This window comes from Mustela nivalis (genome assembly GCF_964662115.1).
Source record: "Mustela nivalis genome assembly, chromosome: X".
Lineage (NCBI taxonomy): Eukaryota > Metazoa > Chordata > Mammalia > Carnivora > Mustelidae > Mustela > Mustela nivalis.
In genome coordinates, this window is record NC_139040.1 from 7507468 (window position 1) to 7532081 (window position 24614).

General features: G+C 42.4%; 1 long non-coding RNA gene across 1 annotated transcript in view; it reads left to right on the top strand.

Annotated features, from left to right (window-relative positions):
• Positions 1 to 24614, top strand: part of LOC309856147 — a 216408-nt gene that overhangs the window by 5647 nt on the left and 186147 nt on the right. The gene's annotated exons all lie outside the window — the stretch shown is intronic.

Below are 24614 nucleotides of genomic sequence, written 5' to 3' on the forward strand. Positions count from 1 at the left end.
AGGAACACAGTAGCAATGATAAAAACCGACATTTTATTTTTGATCTGGTAAAAACATGTAAAATATGGCATGCATCAATTTTAATTAGCCTTGGAAGCAAGGCTAATGTGTTTACCAGCCCTCAGAAAAGCATTCAGCAGGCTGCCTTTCCACAGGGGACCACACTGATGGTAAGATAAAAGGAGAAAGAGCCGATTTTTCTTTTAGTCAGCATACAGTTTTCCAGTAGGGGGGTAGCTGTTCCGAAGGGTGTCGTGAACACACACACACAGACAGGATGACGAGCAACACAAAACTTTGTGTGAGGGCTGCGGCATAGATAATTACGGTAGGAGAGAGCTCCAAGTGTGTGAGTTTCAAATGTAACAATTTATTTGAAAGTTTCTTTGTACTGACTTTTCTAAAAGTTTCTGCATTAGGGGAAAATGCCCTGCTATACTTGAATATCATAGACATGCATATTAATGTACTTTTGTCAATGAGTAGAAGTGGCATTGTTAATTCTTTGGTGTAGTGACCTTATAAACATCTCTTTCTGTGCTCTCTTTTCTAGTGATCATTTCATCTTATCCATGGGCTTAGAGATGCTTGACTGCGATGCCAGTAGGGAAACAGAGCAAGAAAATGAAATTTTTCTTTTCATTCTAAGATTCAGGGAAAACCAGAAATTTCACCTAGAATTAATCAAAAAACAAACATGTGCATGCATTTGTAAGGTGATGCAAATGTTGCCCGATTACTGTGTAGTGCACAGTTTGAGAATGTTATTTTTCTACCTTCTCTGCACCTATGCAGAGCTGGAAAGCTCTTAAAAAAAAAAAAAAGACAAAGTAGGAACCTCATGCAGAGCGAGTAATTCTAAGACAGATATGAGATGTTCTCAGAGTAGACTCTCTTTGGAATCAGAGGTTTCAAAGATTTCAGACAGAGACAAATTCCTAAATAAAGAAACGCAGCACAGAGGACATGCCATTAATACCGGTTTATTCATAGTTTAGAGGATACTGTAGACTTCGGTTCTGCAATGCTATTGAGAGTGTGGATATTTTTAAATTCAATTCCATTATTTTGATTATTTTGGCAGGCATGTTGGCTTGGTTGGTAGAGTGCTGGGCCAGGACCCAAATAGTTTGTCTTTTAATCCAGCACACCTCCAAACCCTTAGAAACCTGGGTTCAAATCTCACTTCTTCCTCCGACTTGCAGGGGAGACCTGAACTGGCACCTCTGTCAGTTTCCCCATGTGGAAAACTGGGTGCTAGAACCTGCCATGTGCAGTCGGTAGAGATGGGATTTGTGCAAAAGTCCCGGAAAAGTGCGAAGCGGTACATACATACAAAGGGAAATCTTGACACGAGGGATTCCTAAACTCACTTCTTAAAATAACTAAATTCTACAAAACCAGTGATTTTAGTGAGAAAGCAACATTTTAACTGAAATTGGATAATGAACTCATGCTTAGGAAGTTATTTACGATTTTGGTTGGCATTCTATGATGTCGCACATTCCAATGGAAACAAAAACATCCCACCGTTTCCCTCGGTTGTTCCATATATATATACATATATATACACACACATACATATTTGATGTATATAGAATGTGTATGTATGTATAAACAGCTTACACTTATTTAACAAATACAAACAAATCAAAGGAACACGATCTGCACTATGACCCAGCAACAGAGTGAGAGGGAGACCCTAAGCTCCCTGATGCCCTGCTTTGTGATCTGCTTGGGTGTTGAAGCAAGAGCTTCTGGAACCAATTCTCCTTGTCATAGCCATGTGTCCTGAAATATTCCATCGCTGTATACTTTAAAAATCGCCAGCCATGGCCTACTAAATTGACTTCATGAATGACTAATAGGTTGGATCTCAGAGGTCCAAAAACACTGACATACAGAATCAGGAAGGGGAGGAAGGAAAAGAAAAGAAGTAGAGGAAAAAGAAGTTAAGGAAATACTTACGGTGCTCAACCAATTGTATCGAGTGTCACTTAGCGATGCAATCTCCTCCCTGAAGGTTCTAGAGCCTCGAGCCTCGTCCTTATTGATCGAGTGGGGTGATTCATCAGTAAGAACTATATTTAAGCTCACTGGCCTTGGGAATGAATATACATGGCAAAAGCCACAGATTTTGCAGATAAGGCTTAGGACAGCCTTAGCAGGTATTTCATTTATCCTGACACATTTCATCCTGTTAATCTCCCTGGAGCTGGAAGTGATATTTTGGTCTGGAGTTACAACCTAATGCGTCCAGGAGGAAACCAAATTTATTGGGTTCGACATTGCACATTATTGGAACGATATAATGCAGTTGAGCCTCTGTACTAAGTTTTGTTGATTTTATTTATGTATTTATGTTTGACTAGTATAAATATATGGTAAAGTATGTGCTGTAATGGAGAGTTTAGTGCTGACTCTGCTGGAACAGTCAAAAATGTCTGCTCACAAGATGCCCAGTTCTAAAGACTTACAGCCCAGAGAGCAGCGACTAAGGATTTGCATTAAGTATTTCTGATTTTTTTAAAAAGTCATCATTCGTGGAGGGGACCAGGCTATTAATATTCAAAAATAGCGAGGATGGCACACTCCAGATCTAGCCTGAAGTTGTGATTTGCACAAAACGAAGCAAGGTAGAAATTGTGGGTTCAGAGGGGGGGTGAGTGAAATCTAGAAAGTAAATAAAATCATTTCCAAGTAGTAGCTGAGTGCAGCATTCAACCATCATTGCAAATCAATGAGAGGAGAATGGATTTTTTTTTTTTTTTTGCCTTGAGTCTTGATGAGTTATTACTCAGATGTGGTTTCAGTTCTTTTTTCTTCCCTCCATTTTTCTTCTCCTGGGAAGTTTCCTAAATGACATGACAAGGATACCTGGCACGCACCTTATTCACCCAATGATTGCAGGTGGGGTCACCCAGAAGTCAAATGGGATGGCTCCGGAACGTATGTCCAACTTTTGCCTCTGTCTGTGGCCATATTGTGCTTCCTGGGCAGATTAAAAAGAAAAAAACAAAGCTTCAGATTCCATGACATTAGATATCCCTGAGGCTTTCTCAGAAAAACTAGCCCAAAGTCTCTCTGGAGTGGGGGAACCATATGGAGTTTCTTGTAAGCACTTTGGAGCAACCCCAGGAAACCATGACAGACCTAGAGACATAATCACCCACGGATTTGTCCCCCAGCGTGGGCATCACCACAGCAACTGGTGTGCAGTAGTGGGGTCCATGTCATTTTATTAATATTTTGAAAGAAGGCAAAAGCAAGCTTATTGCTTGCTACACATCAATGCTTCAGAATAATGAGCTCAGTGTGCTGAACCCTTAGCTCTTTATATAAAGATCTAGTTGGCACAGGTCAGGAAATGGCACTATTGGAACTAGAGAACTCATTTGCCATCCTTTAAATATATTGAATTGTTTTATTTTAAAGCATTTTTCCCATGACATTTTTTCCCATGACGTATATCATAAGATGTGTACAGTATTATGAAATGATGAGTGCTGGTTATTGTTTGCAGCAAGCATGGACAATTGTCACATGAATGAATCCATGTTCTGCTCACGATTTTAAAAAAAATTTATTTATTTAAGTAATCTCTACACCCCAATGTGGGGCTCGAACTCATGACCCTGAGGTCAAGAGTTTCATGCCCTACTGACTGAGCCAGCCAGGAGCCCCTCTGCATACACTTTTTGTAAAATATAATCATCAGTCAACCTAAGATAACTTCTATCTCCTTTTTTAAAGATTTTATTTATTTGAGAGAGAGAGAGAGAGAGAGTGGGCGGGGGGGCAGGAGAGGGAGAAGCCGCCTCCCCACTGAGCAGAGAGCCCAAAGTGGGGCTCGATCCCAGGACACTGGGATCATGACCTGACCTGAAGGCAGATACTTAACTGACTGAGCCACCCAGGCGCCTCTAACTTCTATCTCTTGAATACAAATAAACAGTACAAAACAATTTTAGATAATCCTGAGTCCCCGCTGTAAAGTTCCAGTTGCTTGGAATTCAAATATATGGTTTACTCAAGGGTCTGAACAGAGCTGCTATGATTTACATTGATAATATTGGAATGTATTAGTCTACAACCAAATTCGTTTATTATGCCTGCTATGGCCACTAGCCAAGTTCAATCTTGAGCTATAGTAATGTCAAATTGTGCATCATCACTGACCTTTAAATAAGTGGTTTATCTAAAATAACGTCTAGGAACATGAGTGAACCATGATACCCATGTGGCTTTCAATTACCCAAATGCTTTTTTTTATTTTTTTTTAAAGATTTTATTGATTTATCAGAGAGAGAGGGGGGGAGAGAGCGAGCACAGGCAGACAGAGTGGCAGGCAGAGGCAGAGGGAGAAGCAGGCTCCCTGCCGAGCAAGGAGCCCGATGTGGGACTCGATCCCAGGACGCTGGGATCACGACCTGAGCCGAAGGCAGCTGCTCAAGCCACTGAGCCACCCAGGCGTCCCAAATTACCCAAATTCTTGATCCATTTTCAGTATTAATATTCATTAACACCTCAAATAATTTTTTAAAATTCCTGTGACATATTAATATAACAAATATTCTATGCAGAAAGTTCTCAAAATACAGGGGAGTAGGGCAAGTGATCTACAATTACACTTTGCAGGTGTACAAAGTTGCTTGCATGCATGTTCAATTGTTATCTTTCATTGAAATACCAAAGTAATTAGTCATCTTTAAGAATTTTCTACTTGTAAAATGTCAGTGATTATTTTGGGTCGATGTTGACTAAAAGCACTTGATAGCCTAAGAATTTGTCTTTTATATGTCTGCCTGCCTGCCTTCCTCTCCTCTCTCCTTTTTCTTCTTAAAGTTGGTCTGCGAATTCCTTCCTCCACAATCAGATGTTTTGTCAAAGAAAACTATGAACACCACAGGCAGAAGTCTATCTCCCAGGAAAATGATCATTGCAATGGGCCAACACCGCAGAGAGGTTTCCCCCAGAAAGATGCCATCGTGATTGCTGTTTCCACTTGAGTTGTCCCTTGGCTAGTAGAATGGTAGTGCTGGGCGGGGCTTTGGATGGGAAGGTCTAGGGACACCACTGGCATCCACCTCCTCTGGGCTCTTGGTACAGGGGCAGCTTTCTGGGCCCTGCCCCAGACTCGCTGAATGGACTTCTCTGAAGGTGCAGCCAGGGAATGCTGTTTGTGTAAGATTCTCAAGGGACTTTGATGCAAATTGCAGGGCCAATTCTAGCAGGGAGAGAGAGAGAGAGCACACAAGTGCGCACCAGTGGGGTAGGTAAGGGCCAGAGGGACAGGCAGACTGAGCAGAGAGCCCGATGCAGGACTAGACCCCAGGACCACAGGGCCATGACCTGAGCCAGAGGCAGATGCTTAACTGGCTGAGCCACCCAGGTGCCCCTGCTACTTTAGTTTTAAAATTGTTTTGTGTTTTTTTTTTTTTTCAGTGACAATCAGCTTTAAAATTTAATGCAGCAAATACACTTTGCTTAGGAACCATGTTACAGTAGGCCTGGAAGAAGTGGCTTGCTGGTCAGCCACATGAAGAGACAACATTTTATTTCAAACTCTTTTGACTGCAAGTTTATTGCTATTTATTTGTGCTTTGGGTGATAAACTATATAAAATGGAAAAAAAATGCTTGATAAATACTTATTGAATTGAAGGGAAGAAAAGAACACAGACCTTGCTGTTGAGTTGGAAAAGATTTCCTTTCTTATCAGCATATCGATGCTAAAATCGCAAATTTAATGGAATCTGAAGTAGCTTAGTTTTCATGTTATCCTTTCCTTTCCTGGGTCAGCTGAATCGTTATGAAGACATTGCAGAGAGACCAATGTCCATAATAGTTTTTCTTTTGCCTTTTGCTTTCTTCTTCAAGATTTTGAGCAAAGTTATATAAACCCTTCGGAAAAGGCTTTGGCGCGGCGGGGGTGGGTGGGTGCTGAGGGTGCCACATGAGGGCTTGAAACTCTCTTGACCTGTAAGTGTCAACTTCAAGAAAATTTCTGCTCGAAACTTTGAAGATAAAATAGAACATCTAATTAACATTTAGGAGTGGAAGATATATATCCATTTCAAGTAACCTGACCTGAATTTCAGCAGAGGATCTCTTCTTGACACATTTGTAACTCATTTTAATTGCTAATAGGTACTGTGTGTACACACCCAAGGCAGAATGGGGGTTAACCTCGCAGAGTTCCAAAGGTGAATTAACTTGAAATTAAACAATGAATTTTTGTGAAGGGACATTTCATTTGCAATCTTCTAATACTGCATCAGATGCGTATGATTGACAAGTACCAATTATCCAAGAAAGTTGGAAGGACTAGTGGCATTTTGTGCTTCATCTGTATTACTATAAATATTTTCACGGGGAATTGGGTGACTTCAGGATATGAAGCATGGTGATGGGCTTTGGAGCCGTACAAAACTAGGTGGGAATCCCAGGTTGGCCACCTAACCGGAAGCATGAGTCTGGGCAGGTTACTTAAGTTCTCTGAGTCCTGCTTTCCTCTTTTGTGAAGTCTGGGCAATTCTGCTGATTTTGTGAATGTTGTGAGAAACAGAAAACAGATACGAAATTTTTCATATTGTGCCTGACATTTAGGAGGTGAAGGGGGAACCATGTTCTCCTTCTGGTGTCCTTAGCGTGGTCCGTAGAGTAAGGAATACCGTCTTTTTGCCAAGAAGAAGAAGAGAGGACTTATGGGCGCTCGTGCTGGCTCGCTCTCTCTCTCTCTCTCAACCCCCAAAAGAGAAGTGACCTTGCAAGTGAATTTGAGTAAAGAATCTGAATAAACTTAGCTCGGTGCCTTTTGTGTTCTCTCTCTTTTAGGTCTACTTACCTGTAGAATATGGCTAGCACTGCCTGGAATTGGGTGGCTGAATTAAATTGAATTGACTGTGGCCATAGACCTCACTAGCTTATTGAATTCAAGGTTAATAGTATGAAGCTGATATTTTGATCTCCACGAACCTGATGCTTTCGTTTACTTCTCAGTAGGTGCGAACTGAAGAAGCGGACTGTGTGGGGCATCGGGCAGGCTCAGTCGGTAGAGCATATGACTCTTGATCTCAGGGTTGTAAGTTCAAGCCCCATGTTGGGTGTAGACCTTACTTAAAAATAAAACATTGTTGGGGTGCTTGAGTGGCTCAGTGGGTTAAGTGTCCGACTCTTAGTTTTGGTTCAGGTCAAGATCTCAGGGTCCCGGGACTGAGCTCTGCACAGGCACCGTGCTCAGTGGGGAGTCTGCTTGAGATTCTCTTCCTCTCCTTCTACCCCTCCCTGCCACTCTCTCTCTCTCTCTAAAAGAAATAAATCTTTAAAAAATTTTTTAAAATTCTCAAAAAGGGGTGCCTGGGTGGCTCAGTGGGTTAAGCCTCTGCCTTCGGCTCAGGTCATGATCTCAGCGTCCTGGGATTGAGTCCTGCATCGGGCTCTCTGCTCAGCGGGGAGCCTGCTTCCCCCCTTCTCTCTCTGCCTGCCTCTCTGCCTACTCGTGATCTCTGTCAAATAAATAAATAAATAAAACCTTTAAAAAAATTTCTTAAAAAATAAAGGAGCAAACAGCTATCACTCCCAAATTGCCAACAATAGACAATCAAAAAATTGAAGCTGCTGTTATCATAGCTTTCTATAGTAATTCGATCTCACAATACCAGATGTCTCTACTCCAATGCACTGTTTATGGGACACTACCATATACTCTGATTCTTTATTCCTTAATTGGGAGGAAAAAAATGCCCATTGCTATCTTTTATCTAAGTGAACAACATGATTTGTCAAAACTGAAATTCTTTCTACAATTTCAAAGGCAGAAGAAATACTATGTTTGATGCTTCCTCCAGTTGAATGCTGCTTGGTCATACATTGTATACACTCCTTGTAAACTCAGAAAATGCCCGATATATCAAAAGTAACAGAGTTTAGAAGTATTATGAGGGGATAATGTTTGTCATAGGGAGACCAACCCTCCCAATGTAGCTTCAGCTGGTTTGTGAGAGAGAGGGAGAGAGACAGACAGAGACAGCGAGAGACAAGAGCAGAACATACAGAGAATACCATCGCAAACACCTCTGTTCCCGCCACCAAAATGGATGATGGAAAAAAGACCTAAAGCAAATCCAAACAATATTAATATAAAAGAAATATGTGAAGATTCACATGACATCTCACCCCTTTCTCCTCTGCCCACAGGGACCACATTGATGTGTAGATTTCCGGTCCCTTCTGTGTATCTTTACATATAAATGTGTATATATTTATGTATTCATCCATGAACAATATATAGGCTCGTTTTGTGAAGAAAACACCATATGTGTTATTCTTCATTTTTCTAATTTAACATTTTTAAAACTCTCCATGTTGATGCATAGGAATCCTTTGATTCAGCTTAACTGTGAATTAATAGTCATCCTATAAATGTGTCAAATTAGATTTACCCATTCCCCGATTGATAGACATCTAAGTTGTTCCCATTTTTTTCCCCATTTTTTAAAAACCACCAATAGGAACAACCCACGTCCTTGTTACGAACGCCTTTACCTGTCACTTGTCTTCAGTGTTCTGAGCGGGCACTGGTTTTCCTTCCATAGTGTAGACTCCAGATTTCTTTTTCTGCAGGGCATCTTATGCTGTTTCTGACCATGTATTGAGTTATTTTATTCATTGTTTACTTTTTTTAAAGTAAGCTCTGCGCTTAAAGTAGGGCTGGAACCCAGGATCCTGAGATCAAGAGTCATATGCTGTGTTCCCGGAGCCAGCCAGGCGCCCCTCTGTGTTTACTTCTTGAAGATGGTGGCCTCCCCCATTGACTGAACGTGTGTATGGCAGTGACTGGAACATAGCGCGTACTCACTAATGCTTGTTGAGTGAATGAATGGAATGAAAACAACAAATAAGTGACTTTCTGCTCCGTCCTTCACACAAAGAGGCTTCTGGCAAGTCTGCGCCGTGACTTAGCTAAAAATACCCGACCTGTCTGGCTCCCCGTAGTACATGTGGCTTCGATTTAAGCTCACATTTCTGCTGGGTGCTGTGTCGTAGGCCAAGAAACCAGACCCCCAGATGGGCATGTCATTTCCCTGAATCCTGGAGTCACTGGTAATAGAAGTGACTGTCATTCTTTTTAAATATAAAGTTGTCCCCAGAAGTCTTCAGACAGACCTTAAGACAAGCAAGAGCTACTGCAGCCTTTCCGTGTCTGTTCTCCATTGCTTGCTTAGGCAAAGAAGCCAGATTTTCACTCTAGCCTGTGCCAGAATCAAGACGATCATTGCCGCACGTCTTCGTGGCTAAGCACGACCCTGTGACTGAGTTCTGGCTAAGGAGAGCGGAAGTGTCCGGGAGTGAGCGGAGGCTGTATTTAAAGGGGGAAGCTGAGGAGGTCTGCTGGCCTATGGCATTTTCCCTTTGTTGATCACTATGTCTGGTTGTAAGTAGTCCCTGGGTCAGTGAGGGCCTCTGGATATTTTGAGCTGGGTTTCCTGATGGGCCTGTTTGTATTCAGCTAGGGGCTCGCTGACCCCTTCCTACAATCCATCACTCAAGCCTGTTTGCCTATAAGCAGCCTCTACTTCTTGTTAGGTTCTGCAGTCATCCTGGACCATAGAGACTACGGTTCTCTAGGATAGAGGAACAAGTCCCCGGAAGGGACTCAGGTCCCTAAGGGCCAAGGGGAACCATCATAACAGCCCTCAACTGTTTACCTTTTTCTTTAATGTGAGAATTAAACTTCTAGAGTCAGGTGACACTAATCCAAACAGATACATTTAACTAAAGCAATATCATCCTAACAATCTTGCCATTTACTAGTAAATATCTCGACCTGCTGGTACAGTTGCCGTGCAGTAGCTGTGTAAACCTCAGCAGCTCTGTCTCACCACTAAGCTTTTCTCTTCTATGGAACAGCAGGATAAGCTCAAGACTGACATCTTTGTCTGTTAGACAGTCCTGTGACCATATTTAAATATAATCGCTCTGGATGGTGAAACTAGCATTAGTCAGAGATGAAGCCCGTGTTTATAGTTTGGCAAAAAGCTCATTAATCGGATTTTTTTTTTGATCGTTTGAATGCAGACTAGCCTGAAGTTTATCTTTGTACTATCAAAAAAAAAAAAAAAAGCCCCTAAACAAATCTGCAGGGTAATTGTTGGCTTACTTTAGAAACTAACTGCTTTCTAATTGAAAGTTGGCAGCTTCCTATTTGCATAGAAACAGTTAATGTACTAAGTTTCAATTATTTTTAAAAATCCATTTACTAAAACAGTCGGACAGTGGGGGGCCTGGTGGCCTCAGTCGCTAGATCATGCAACTCTTGATCTTGGTGTTGATAGTTCGAACCCCACGTTGGGTGAAGAGATTACTTAAAAACAAAATCTTAAAATAATAGTCTGACAAGACATTATTAGTGTTACTCGTTTTGTAGTGAGGTGGTCCAAGACTGAACCTCAGTATTTCTGGTTCCCTGAAGACGGGCAGCACGGATAGAGCTGCTTTTCGAAAATTGCAGGAATTGCTTCCCCCAGGGCCGGAAGAGTAAGGCGGGAATGTCCCTTTGGATTGGAAGTAGGTGGTCTTTCTCTCCCTTCTGGAAGGGGTTAACTGGGAGCACCATTGACATGCAGAAGTAAGCTAAGTACTTATTCTTTGTCCTCTGATATTGGAAGTCATCTAAGTGTAAATAATTCAGAGTGGAATGCTAACTTATTTGAATAACGCAAACGTTTACTTTTGGTGGAGGATGGAGGCAGAAGGCGGATTAAACCCTCATGGATGTCAGGGGATTTCCACTTCTGGAACGCAACCTGGGAACAGGGGAAGGATGGGAGAAGAAACTCTGGCTGCTGACCTGCCCGAGACCCTCCATATCGGGGTGTGTCCTGTGAATTTGATGGACTGAATTGTCCTTTTCTGCCTTGTAACGTTCTGATGAAATTGTCATTCCCAGCGCAATGGGTTGACCATTACTACTTGGGTTTAGATTTGTGTTAGTACTGCCCTGTGGAAAGGAAGACAGAGGGGTCTTGCTTCTGGATTCAGACAGAGGGTTTTTTTTATTATTATTTTTAAATTCATTCATTTATTTAAGTAATCTCTACACCCAGCTTGGGGCTTGAACTCAAGACCCTGAGATCAAGAGTCACTGAGCCTGCCAGATGCCCCTCAGACAGAAGTTTGTGAAGACTGGAGGGCTTCCTCTTAGTGGTAACTAGGTGGACTGAAGGCAGCAGTGGCCCGAACGAAGAAGGAGGCTGCGGTTTAGAGCCAAATGTCACAAGGAACAAGCAGGGTAGATACATGGTCCCCAGGCATCATCTGAAATACACAGGTGGCCTCTATTACTAGTGATTACCTGGGGTGACATCTCAAGTCATTTTCTTTAGATATTCAAGAAATGGGATTCCTAGAGGGCTAAAAGATGGGGCACTAGGGTTCCCCAATAATACAGCCGTTTCTCTTCAATGCCCACTAAATTCTGGTCCCTGAGTAGAAGACAGTTGATACACATGATCTCCTTGTGTATCAACTGTCCTTGCTCACAACACCTGAAAGGCAGCATATTCTGGTGAAAAGAATAAAAGCATATTCTTTTTACCAGAAAAGGCAAATGCATAGAAATATTGGAGATCTGTGTTTACCTTTTCTCACTAGTTCATACTGCACTGCCTTGTAGTTCATGCGGATTGGTGACGTTTTGGTCGTCAGATTGCAACACAACTTAGTCAGAATTACTTATCAATAGGATTCATTTCCAGGAAGAACGTGGAAATATTTCTGCAACTCCAGAGTCTTTAAAAAAATAGTATTTCTGCTGAAAGTAGGAGAGGGAAATATCTTTATAGCTTAGAGAAACAACTCTTATTTTACGATTGGATGCAGTTGAACCTTGAACAGCACAAGTTTGAACTGCATGTCCACTTGTATTGTTCTCCTCAGTCAATACAGTAAAGTACTATAAACGCATTTTCTCTTCCATATGATTTTCTTAATAACATTTTCTTTTGTCTTGCTTACCTTCTCTCAAGAATACAGCGTATAATACATGGAACATACAAGATCTGTGGTCATTGTTTATGTTATCAGCAAGGCTTCTGGTGGACAGCAGCCTATTAGTACTTAATGTTTTCGGGGAGACAGAAGTTACACCATGGAGTTTTGAATGCCGTTGGGGGTGTTGACACCCCAGCCCCCATGTTCTTCAGGGGTCAGCTATATTTTGTTTTGAATCATGATGCAGAATAACAATGAGGGTTTTTGATATTCTGGTATTAAACGACCGAAAGTGAGTGCTATTTACTCAGGAGCTTCATGGTTTCAGTGTTATTGCCATGCTCTCCAATGACAGGACACTGTATACAGATTTAATAACGAAAAAATGCAGCAAAAGTAAAAGGCTGTAAAAAATAAAATAAAAGGCTCCATTAGTAATGGATAATAAAGTCAGGGAAGCTCTTAATGGTGACCAATATCACAGTTGCTGAGTCTGCAGCTTTTCTTAATTTTTTCTTAGCTGGTTTACTACTGTTTTGCTGTGGAGGGTTGAACACGTTTCTCTGCTCTTCTTTAACCAGCCAGACGGCCCAAGATGATCTGCAGAAGTGCGTTCCAGTGGAATCGGATATGCCTGGCAGTAAAGGTCGATTGGCCTTTCCTAAAATTAGGAGGAATATTTATAGCCATTCAAAAAGCAGATTTGGTTGATTACAAGGAGTAGAGTGTGACCTTACGCAAGCCCCTTGAGGGACCTTTTTGTCACTTTGTCATATGTGCGGTGGCACGGCATTGAGCTGGTGACTTGGTTTGATTGGAGAAAGGGATGCTATGGTCTTCTGATCACTCTTCTGACCCCTGTCCCTCCTAACTCCCCATTAAGTAATTCCCGAGGAAGCCCCTGGAGTCCTACGTAGGTAGGTCGAGTGTAGGGGGACAACAGTGCAACCTGTCAGGTCCATGAGGCTTCAAAGGAGAGAGAGTGGGGGTCAGGCTGCCTGGAGACAAGACGAGTTGCAGTGTGGATGGGGCTTAGCTGAGCCTGCAGTCCTACACGGAGCTGGGAGGGGCACGGGTTCTGAGCGCAATCAAACCAAAAGCTTGTTTGCAGGCAGGAAGTGAAGCAGTTTCAAAATGATTTGGCAGAATCTGGAATGATCCCTAAGGCAAGTCTGGGCAGGGTCAGCAGACCAGAGACTGTCAGGCTGTGCCTAAGGCAGGAATGAAGCAGGCTGGGGCTTGGACTTTGGGACTCGGGTCTACATCTCAACACGACTAGTTTCCAGTGAGTCTTGTGGCTGCTGCCGGAGCTTACAGCAGTCAGCATCCCGGGGTGGAAAGGGTCAGAGCCACTTTGGACCGACTAGCCTTCATCTCTAGGGAAAGAGGCTGCGTCTCTGTCCTCTGGGACGCCCCCCAGTGCCCGCTGCGTGTGATACCACACTCTCTGGATGTATTACGGGCTGGGCGTGGTCTGGGGGAGCATCTCCCTGGGTCACTGCCATCTGCTCCTTTACCAACTTCTCAGTCCATGATTCTAACTTCCTCCTCTCTCTCAGGTCTTGACAGCTAGACTCTTAGCAGTGTGGGTTTTTCTGTTTTGGTCATGTTTTTTTTTTTTTTTTTTTAAGATTTTATTTATTTATCAGAGAGAGAGGGAGAGAGCGAGCACAGGCAGACAGAATGGCAGACAGAGGCAGAGGGAGAAGCAGGCTCCCTGCTGAGCAAGGAGCCCGATGTGGGACTCGATCCCAGGACGCTGGGATCATGACCTGAGCCGAAGGCAGCTGCTTAACCAACTGAGCCACCCAGGCGTCCCTGGTCATGTGTTTTTTAAGATGCTGTGTGACTTCAGCCTAGTGACATATTAGCTACATAAGAAATGCATTACCAGTATCTCTGGGCCTTGTCTCTGTCTTCTCCATCTCGAAGTCAAGGCCTTATACAAACAACAAATACTTATCGAGTGTCTTTTATCTATCTATCTATCTATCTATCTATCTATCTCTATCTATCTATCTATCTTTTAGAGAAATTGACGTGTATTCGGCACTATAAGGGATACGAAAAATCACATTTGCTATAGCAGGGTCCACTGGGGACACTTCCATCTTGGAGAAAGACAGAAAATAAGTACTGTGTGGCTTGCAGTTGTCCCAAAGTTTTCGAGTATGAGGGGTTTAAAAAAAATAAGTGGATAGAATTGAGATGAGAAGGAAAGGTGGCAGAATCTACTTACTCGTTTGACAAGGTAAATAATGCCTGCTGGATACAAGGCACTCTTTTGAGGACTTCGCAAGCAAGAACTCCTCGAATGCTCATAAGCAGCCTTTGAGGTAGATCAAATTATGGGAAAACAGAGACACAGACAGGTGGATGAGCTTGTGCGAGGTCCGGTAGCTGAGAAGCGTCTAACTCTAGGCATGCACTGGGGGTACTTGGGGGGCTTAGTTGGTTAAGTGTTTGCCTTGGGCTCAGGTCATGGTCTTGGGGTTCTGGGATTCGTTGGGCTCCCTCCTCAGCAGGGTCCCAGCTTCTATCTTTGCCCCTCCTCCCCAATTTGTGGTTCTTCTCGCAAATAAATAAGTAAAATATTTAAAAATAAATAGAAATGCACTGGTCAATGTGGCAGCTTTCTCAGTTGCACTAACCACATCTCAGGTGTTCAATAGCCAAAGGCGGCTGGGGGCTACCGCAGTGGCTAGCACAGATCGAACAGTTCCAGCATCGCAGAACTTTCTGGTGGATAGTGCTGGCCTACCGTCCATGTATTTAACAATTTATCTGCACTATCTCTTGCTGGGGTAATGATGCAAGCAAGCATGGGGGTGAATGCATGCTTCTAAGTCTTTACAGAGAAAGTTGCTTCAGGATAGAGCCAAAAGCAAGAAGTGGAGGCTAGTTTTGAATACTGGGCCCGGTACTGGGCTTAGTCCCTATACTGGTTTCCTGTTGCTCTATTCAGGTTGTCAGTTTCTTTCTGATTCAGTTTTGGAAGTTTATAGGTTTCCAGGAATGCATCCATTTCATCTAGGTTGCTTAACTTATTGGCATATAACTGTTGAAAATAATTTCTGATGTTTGTTTCTATTTCCTTGGTGCTAGTCGTGATCTCTCCCTTTTCATTCATAATTTTATTAATCTGGGTCCTCTCTCTTCTATTTGGTTTAGTTTGGCCTGTGGTTTATCAATGTTATTGATTCTTTCAAAAAACCAGCTTCTACTTTCATTGATGTGTTCTACTGAATCTCTAGTTTCTATCTCATTGAACTCTGCGCTAATCTTCATTATTTCCCTTCTTGTGCATGGAGTTGGTTTAATTTCTTGTTGGTTCTCCAGTTCTTTAAGGTGTAAAGAGAGCTGGTATATTTTGGATTTTTCAATTTTTTTGAGGGAGGCTTGGATGGCTATGTATTTCCCCCTTAGGACTGCCTTTGCCGTATCCCATAGGTTTTGTACCAACGTGTCTTCATTCTCATTGGTTTCCACGAATTGTTTCAGTTCTTCTTTGATCTTCTGGTTGGTCCAAACATTCTTGAGCAGGATGGTCTTTAGCTTCCAAGTGTTTGAATTCCTTCCAAACTTTTCCTTGTGATTGAGCTCCAGTTTCAAAGCATTGTGATCTGAGAAAATGCAGGGAATAATCTCAGTCTTTCGGTATTGGTTGAGCCCTGATTTGTGACCCAGTATGTGCTCTATTCTGGAGAAAGTTCCATGTGCACTGGAGAAGAATGAGTATTCTGTTTTTTTAAGGTAGAATGTTCTGTATATATCTATGAGGTCCATCTGGTCCAACATGTCATTCAACGCTCTTGTTTCCTTATTGATTTTCTGCTTGGATGATCTATTACTGAGAGTGGTGTGTTAAGATCCCCTACTATTAATGTATTCATATCAATATGACTCTATCTTGATTAACAGTTGGCTGATGTAGTTGGCTGTTCCCATAATGGGGGCATAAATATTTACAGTTGTTAGATCTTGGTGGATAGACCCTTTAAGAATGATGTAGTGTCCTTCTTTACCTCTGACTACAGTCTTTAGTTTAAAGTCTAATTTATCTGATACAAGAATCGCTACCCCAGCTTTCTTTTGAGATCCTTTGGCATGAAAGACGCTTCTCCATCCTTTCACTTTCAGTCTGGATGTATCCTCAAGTACCAAATGGGTCTCTTGTAGACAATATATGGATGGGTCCTGTCGTTTTATCCAATCTGCAGCCCTGTGCCATTTTATGCGAGCGTTTAGGCCATTCGCGTTGAGAGTGATTATTGAAAGATATCTTTTTGTTGACATCATGTTGCCTGTGAAGTCTTTGTTTCTATAGATTGTCTCCATAAATTTCTGTTCTATGACACTCTTGGGTTCTTTCTTCTTTTATATAACCCTCCTTAATATTTCTTGTAGTACCGGCTTGGCGGTCACATACTCTTTTAAATCTTGCGGATCTTGGAAGCTCTTTCTCTCTCCATCCATTTTGAATGTCAACCTTGATGGATAAAATATTCTTGGCTGCAGGTTCTTCTTATTTGGTGCCCTGAATATGTCTTGCCAGCCTTTTCTGGCTTGCCAGGTTTCTGAGGACAGGTCTGACATTATTCTGATGGACCTTCCTCTGTACATAAGGAATCTCTTCCCCCTAGCTGGTCTCAAAAGCTCTTGTCTAAAATTATGACTCATTAGTCTTATAATCAAGTGCCTCAAGGTCTTGGTAGATTTGTTGATCTTGGGGGTGTCCTTTCTACTTCTAGGACACAAATGCTGGTTCCATTCCCCAGACTGGGAAAATTTTCATGGAGAATTTGTTCAACTATATCTTCTAGTCTTCTTTCTTTCTCTTCCCCCTTAGGGATCCCAATAATTCTGATGTTGGAACATTTCATGGCATCATTTATTTCCCTAATTCTGTTATCATGGCTTCTAAGCTGTTCCAGGCCTCCTCCTGATCCCTTTTCTCTATCAGTTTGTTCTCTAGAGCACTAATTCTATCATCTGCATCAGTTACCCTAGCTGTTAGAGTATTTAGATTAGATTGGAACTCATGATAACATTTTTGACTTCTTCCTGGGCAGCTTTCACTTCTGCTCTTAGAGATTCCATGTTGTCACTAATGGTTTTCTCCAACCTAGCCATTGGCTGGATAGTCGTTATCCTGAATTCCCTTTCAGACATACTATTTATGTCCATATCCAATAGTTCTGATGGAGAGGGCACAGTCTCTGAATTTTTCCTCTGTTGGGTGTTCCTCCTCCTAGTCATTTTGGTAAGAGATGGTCAAGGGGATGTGTAGCTGAATATATCAACCACGATCCAGGCAGTGTACACCCTGGAACGCTTCTGAGCAATTGGAAGTCACCACCAAATTGCTAGGTAGCTAGCTACCAAAATTAGCAACTCGCAGCTCATACGGGTTGGAAGTCCAGGCTCGGCTTAGCTGAGTGCCCGTGCAGTCCCACCAGGGGGCAATCAAGGCGTCAGCCAGAGCGTCTGCCTTATCCGTGGCTTGAGATCCTCTTCTGAGCTTGTTGGTAATTGGCAGAATTCAGTTTTTTGAAGCTTCAGAGACGAGGTTCTCAGCACCAGTTGGCCTGCTTTTCCGTCTGCCTGCTGTTCCCTCCCTCGTGACCCTCTATGTAACATGGCGATTTGCTTCTTCACTGGGAAAGTATTGGCCGCTGCCCCTCTGGTATCTGAATTCTAGTCCCAGTTTTGCTTATTTATTTACTTATTTAAAAGGTTATATTTATTTATTTATTTTAGAGAAAGAGAGAGAGCATGCACATGAGGAGGGGGAGGAGCAGAGAGAGAGGGACAAGCAGACTCGCATGCTGAGCATGGAGCTAGATGTGGGGCTCGATCCCATGACCCTGAGACCATGACCAGAGCTGAAATCGAACCAGAGTCTGATGCCCAATGGACTGAGCCACCCAGCATGCCCCTAGTCCCAGTTTTAAAGGACTCAACTGATTAGGCCAGGCCCACCTAGGAAAAACCTCCCTTTTGATTAAATTAAGGGCAACTTAAGAGGGACCTTAATAACATCTGCAAAATTCCTTTGCATTTGCCATGTACATAGCATACACATACTCATATTAAAGAAATCCCATCCTATTTATAGGTCCTGATCACACTCAGGGGAGAGGATTATACAGGGTTTACTCACCAAAGGGGTGTTTCAGCAATCCATCTGCCACAACTCTATGTGTTTTAAGAAAGGAAGTGGGTTTTCTGACAACAAGGTGGGAAGATAGGGCTGTTATGCTTTCAAGAGGCTGTTTGTTCCCCTTCAGTTATTTGGTCTCAAGTTAACAAGTGTCACATTAAAACCTTGGCCTTCTGAGCCACCCAGGCTCTTGGGATCAAACCCTGCATCGGGCTCCCTGCTCAGTGGGGAGTCTGCTTCTCTCTTCCTCTGCCCCTCTCTAATGGTTAAGCATCAAACTCTTGGTTTCAGCTTAGGTCATGATCTCAGAGTCCTGGGATCAAGCCTCAAATGGGACTTGACCCTGAGCATAGAGTCTACTTTTCTCTCTTCCTTTCCTTCTACTCCTCCCCCTGCTCCCATGAGCTCTCTCTCTCTCTTTCTCTCAAATAAATAAATGCATATTTAAGAAAAACCTTGGCCTTCTGATGGGTGAAAGGGAGTGGGAGATACAGGCTTCCAGTTCTGGACTGAGTACGTCATGTGGATGGAAGGTGGACCATAGCGAGGCTCGTCAATGAAATTGACAGACGGGAGCTGTGGCGACAACAGCATCACCTTACACACTTGTTGCATCACCGTGTTGTGCACCTGAAACTAGTGTAACATTGTGTGTCATCTAGGCTCAAATAAAAAGAAAAGAAACCTTGTCCTTTTGGTCTCACCATTTGTCTATTAATGCATAGTCTTGAAATGGATATTTTCATGCTTTTGAAACCCAATGATGCTTAAAAATAAAAATGATAACTTTGGCATTAATATTTTAAGTACAAAATGAACACATGGTTCTAGTTAGAAAAAGTAAAATGGTAGAGAAGCCCACTGACAATAGAGTAAAATGGGAAATTGTCCCGTCTGCCACCGACCCCCTCATTTTTGACCCCCAAGAAATATTCTCTCAGATTCTTTATTGAGCATATGCAGATGCAGATATTCCATATTTTTATTTTGCATGCTTATTTTCTACAGTTCACCGTGGATAGTGGCATTTTTCCATGTCAATACCTACAGACACTCCTCTTTCTCATATACACCTAAATATATCTATATCTATCTATCTATATATATATATATATATACACACACACACACACACACACACAAACACGTGTGTGTGTATTTACATATAAATTTAACTACACATATCCATATTCATACAAAATCATGAATGTAAAGATTGAAAGAGGTCATTCTGAAGGGAAAGCTGTTGTAAAGAAGGAATGTTCACGCACAGCTCCTTATCTTATCCTTGTAATAAATTGTTGTTTGGACTAACCCTGGTTTTAGCCTCCTCAGAACTAAGGAGAGCCCATCTTTAAACTTACCTGAATCTTTAATCTTTGTTTTATGTCAAGAGCTATTTTCAGACCATAATCACAGCTCTGGAGCTTTAAAGCATCGAGGCAATTCGATATCAAAAGGATTTGACTTTGTTCTTTCCAGGGAGACAGACAAAAATGCCTGCTTGAAATAATCAAATGGCAGGAGAATTGGCTCTTTCTAATCCCCGCGCTCTCCCCGGATAAGGGAGGATGAAGAAGAAATTGTTCAAGGAGAAGAGAAACAGAACATCTCTCTGAAGTCTTCTGTCCGTAGCCTTTTCCATACCTTTGGCCTGTTCCAGGGACTCGGTCTCATCTCTGGTCCTAGCACCGATCCTGTGCCTTAGGCGGGGAAGATGCAAGAAGCCTGAGCCAGATGTTTTACTGTAAATCAGCTCTCCTGTCGGTGCTGATCTGATCAGCGAATTCTACCAGTTGGCTTCTTGCCTCATTCCTTATGATGAAGGTGCCATTTGGGGACATTTTTGTGAACAAAGAGAGGTGCTGTTAATAACTAACCTGGGAAAGAAAGGCTTTCCAGGGCTGCCCCGTGCAAACTGGACACACGATCGCTCTACTCATGGCCAGGCTGTGCCCGGCCCCCGCGAATGATAATCACCCCGTGCTTTGAGCCAGGGCTCCCCAGCCACCACGCTAAGCACTAGACTTATAGTGTCTTATTTAATCCTCACCGTCAATGACCCTATCGGATATTACTATTATCTCTGCCCATCTTACAGACGAGGAACGGCAGTCCCCACAGCTAGGTTCCCACGTGCGAGACAAATTGCAAGGATGTGGAGAGGGTGAATGGGGGTGTCAGCTCAAAAGCAAGGAGGGCTGCACTGCAAAGAGGGGATGAGTGACGGGAAGGATGAATCCTGCAGGCCGTGTTTTGGGGCTAAAAGGGTTTCTTAAGAGGCCAGGAGACCATGGGTTGATAGATGATTTTTTTTTAGAGATTGTATTTTTTTTTAAAGATTTTATTTATTTATTTGACAGACAGAGATCACAAGTAGGCAGAGATGCAGGCAGAGAAAGAGAGAGAGAGGGAAGCAGGCTCCCTGCGGAGCAGAGAGCCTGATGTGGGGCTCGATCCCAGGACCCTGAGATCATGACCTGAGCCGAAGGTAGCGGCTTAACCCACTGAGCCACCCAGGCGCCCCTAGAGATTGTATTTATTTATTTGACAGAGAGAGACACAGCGAGAGAGGGAACACAAGCAGGAGGAAGGGGAGAGGGAGAAGCAGGCTTCCCGCCGAGCAGGAAGCCCAATGTGGGGCTCAATCCCAGGACCCCAGGATCATGACCTGAGCCGAAGGCAGATGCCCAACGACTAAGCCACCCAGGTGCCCCCTCATAGATGATTTTTGTTGCCACGCTCAGGGATTCTTTTCTCTGTGACAGCACGGAGTTCAAGGAGCCCTTATCCTCCATCTTGCTCACTTCGGCATCATCTTTTCTTACCCATAGGTATTCCTTGTGTAAGCCGCGTTTCCTCAAGCAGATGGCAAACGACTCAAAGGCGGGGACCAAACCGTTCTGGCATCTCTCTGGGTGACTGTCACAGTGCTAAGTGCGGAGAGATAGTCAGCAAGAATTTGGGGGCTCTTTGTTTCCTAATGCTGCCATAACGGGTGACTGTGAATGGGGTTGCTTCAAACAACACAGAGTGAACGTCTTGGTCCTCCGGAAAGTCGGAAGTCTGAGAGGGGTCTCACTGGGCTACGGTCAAGACGTCGGCGGGGCCCTGTTCCCTCTGCGGGCTGTAAGGGAGAATCTGTTTCCACATTTCTCGGCTCGTGGCACCTTCCTCCATTTTCGAAGCCTCTCTTCTGCCTCTCTTTCCAGCTTTAAGGACTCTTGGGATGACATTGGGCCCCTCCAGATAATCCAGCATAATCTCATCTCAAGGTCAGTTGATGGAACGACTTTAATTCCTCCTTGCTGTGGAACAGAACCTACGGGTTCTGGGGATTAGAGTGTGGGCATCTTCCCGGGGCCACTACAGTGCCCCTCCACAGATGGGAAGGAGAAAGCAGGGAGGACGTGTCTCTCCTGGTGACCATTTTCCATTGCTGACAAACTTAGTGGCTTAAAATGCACAGAGCTATTATTGTACAGTCCTGCAGGTCGGAAGTCTGAAATGGGTTTCACTGTGGCATTCCTTTGGAGGCGCTAGTCCAGGAGCCATTCCTTGCCTCTCCAGCTTCTAGAGGCCACCTGTGTTCCTTGGCTTGCTCTCCTGCCTCCTCGCACTTATTAGGACCTTTGTGTTGACATTGGATCTGCCCAGATAATCCAGGATAATCGCCCCATCTCAAGATCAGGTGATCAGCAACCTTAATTCCCTTTGCCACATAACCTAATGTATTTACACGATCTGGGGATTAGGACCTGGACCTAATTCTACCCCACACCCTTTAACAATTTGCCCCCAAATGTTCAAATACGCACAAAACTATGTACTCAGAAAGTACAATAAATCACCATTTACTCATCCCTGAACTTTGGAATTAGTTCATTTTTTAAAAGTAAGCTCTAGGCCCAGTGTGGGGCTTGAATTCACAACCCCAAGATCAAGAGTCACGTGCTTTATGAACTGAGCCAGCCAGACACCCCTTGGACTTTGTTCATTTTTAAGGGTTATTCTCTGAGTGGTTGAAATGTTATTTCATACAGTAAATACTAGTCAACTTTATTTCTGAATTTTTTCCACTTCTTATATAAACACTATCGATTAAGCTTATAAAGTGTTGATTAAACATTTTTGTAGACTTTAATATCTATAGTGGTCATAAGTGATGTGAAATAGTACTTCTAAGCACCCTTAAGGCAGAATATTATATTTAAAAATCAAAAAAAGTAAGAAGGACACAAAAAAACTAATATTCTGAATCCTCATGTATGCAAGAATACCTCTGAAAAGCACATTTGTGGGAAATATTTTTCAGAGCTTGCAGTTTTTAAGTCTATGGTCTGTTAAAAGTTTATTTACAAATCCCATGTTTGGACTGTAGTTTATATTTTAAGACAATCTACATTATATTTTCCCAGCTTTATTGAGCTATAATTGACATATAACATTGTATAAGTTTGAGATGTACAGAGTGTCGATTTGACACATGTACATATTGTGACATTGACAATTTACATGATCAAACCCAAGGACACACAGTTTTAAAACAGAAAATACTTGGATTGTATGCATTTTCATTCAAATTTATAAGATTCACAATGTAGAAAGCTTTTTAAAAATTTCGTGATAGCTCCATTATGAGGAGATGGCGTTTTGCATTTGTGTTACCACCTTGCTTTTATTTATTCCCAGAGTCTTGTTGGACTTAACAATATCGGAAGTTTCAGCCTGGAGAGGTGTTCAGACCAGTGTTCAAGCTTTTGCTGTCCGTGTTAGTGACAGTAGATCTGACTCTGTGTGTTCTGTATGTGTATGTGTTTGTATTAGTCAAACTAATGCTCATTTTGTAGCATATGACAGGGAATTTGTGATATCTTAACCTAATTTGGGCTTATTTCACACCTGCATAAAATCTGATGTGGATATTTCTGTTTCAGAAGTTCTCTTGAGCAGCCCTGCTGCCGGCCATCATCATCTTCCATCATCTCGGATGGCTTCACTCCCTCCCCTGCAGTGGGGAGGGAGAGGGAGAATGTGGGGACATTGCATGGAGCAGTGTAGGGGCCAGGCCTGGAAGTGACGTGTTTCACTTCCGCCACACTCCATTGGCCAGTACTGGGCCATGTGGTCCCACCTACATGTAAGGGGTGGGGGGAGACTAGAAGATGAAATTGTGTGAACACATAGTAGAGGTCTCTTCCAGTTTGTGAAGAGAGTTTTCAGATCTCCAATCTGGAAGACACTTTGAGGCTCAGCATCTTATCTTACAGAAGTGGAAACTGAGGCACAGTTGTGGAGGAAGCCTTGTACAAGACTATAGGGAAAGTGCCAGGCCAAAATTCTAACACCTAGTATGTAGATAACAATTGGGGTTGGTTCAGACCCTTCCTAGCATCTGCCTGGTGGAAAATGGAACCCCATGAACAGCACCGCTACCATCGCTCTAATGAAAAGTTTATTTATTTTTATTATTTGATTTTTGTTTATTTATTTTAATTAATTAATTAATTAATTTTATTATTTTATTATTATTTATTTTTTTTAGTTAAAAACTGAAGAGAGGTACAAGTTTACAAATGCCAAGATAATGTATATGTAATTTCTTAATATTTTAATGTAAGTTTAATCTTATCCATCATGGACTAGTGTGACATTATTTTATTTTATGGTGCTGAACATTTTTTTGTCCATTAAGGAGTTTTGTAACCATTAAGTACCATTTTAAAAATATATGCTTGAGAGAGATAAAACTAGAATGCTTAATATCTATACTTGTTATGCTTTAATATCTTGCCTAAGAGTTTGGAAAGGAAATGACATTTGTGTCCTGTATATGCCAGTATTTCTAAACCTTTCCTTTAGTATTCACATTAGAGATAAGTGAAGAAAAATTAAAATTATCTGGAAATTGAAATGTTTCTTCATTAAATTTGAAGTTTTCATTTTCCAGAATATATTATTCTATGATTTCAGCTCTAACATTCTTGTTCTTACCATGCGACCGATACATAATACATAAATTATAGATATGGAAAGATTTGGCTTGGGGGCTTGCAGTGAGGTGGCAAATGGAGAATAAAGAAAAATAAATACAAGTTCTATGAGATTATTCCTTCTTCCTACTGAGGGAGCATCAGAGCTCTTTCTATGGCTACAGTGCGATAAATACTGTTGCTCCATATCTATGTCCCTGTTAGCTCTGAGCCAGTTTCTGCATGTTTCGGTTGAAAAATTCTTGCTTGAAGAGCTTTGTTTTCCTAGCTATTGTCAAAACGCTTTCTGTGGCCATGTGCCTCCGTTGTGGGTTAGTGTTCATCCTCACTGCATGGATAGAAATGCAGTGTTCACAACCACTACCACATCTAGGGGACCCTGGCCACTGCAGTGTGCTACACATTTACAATAACAGCAACAGCAAGAAAACAGCACTGATACCTAACGATTGTTTTTACCAGTCA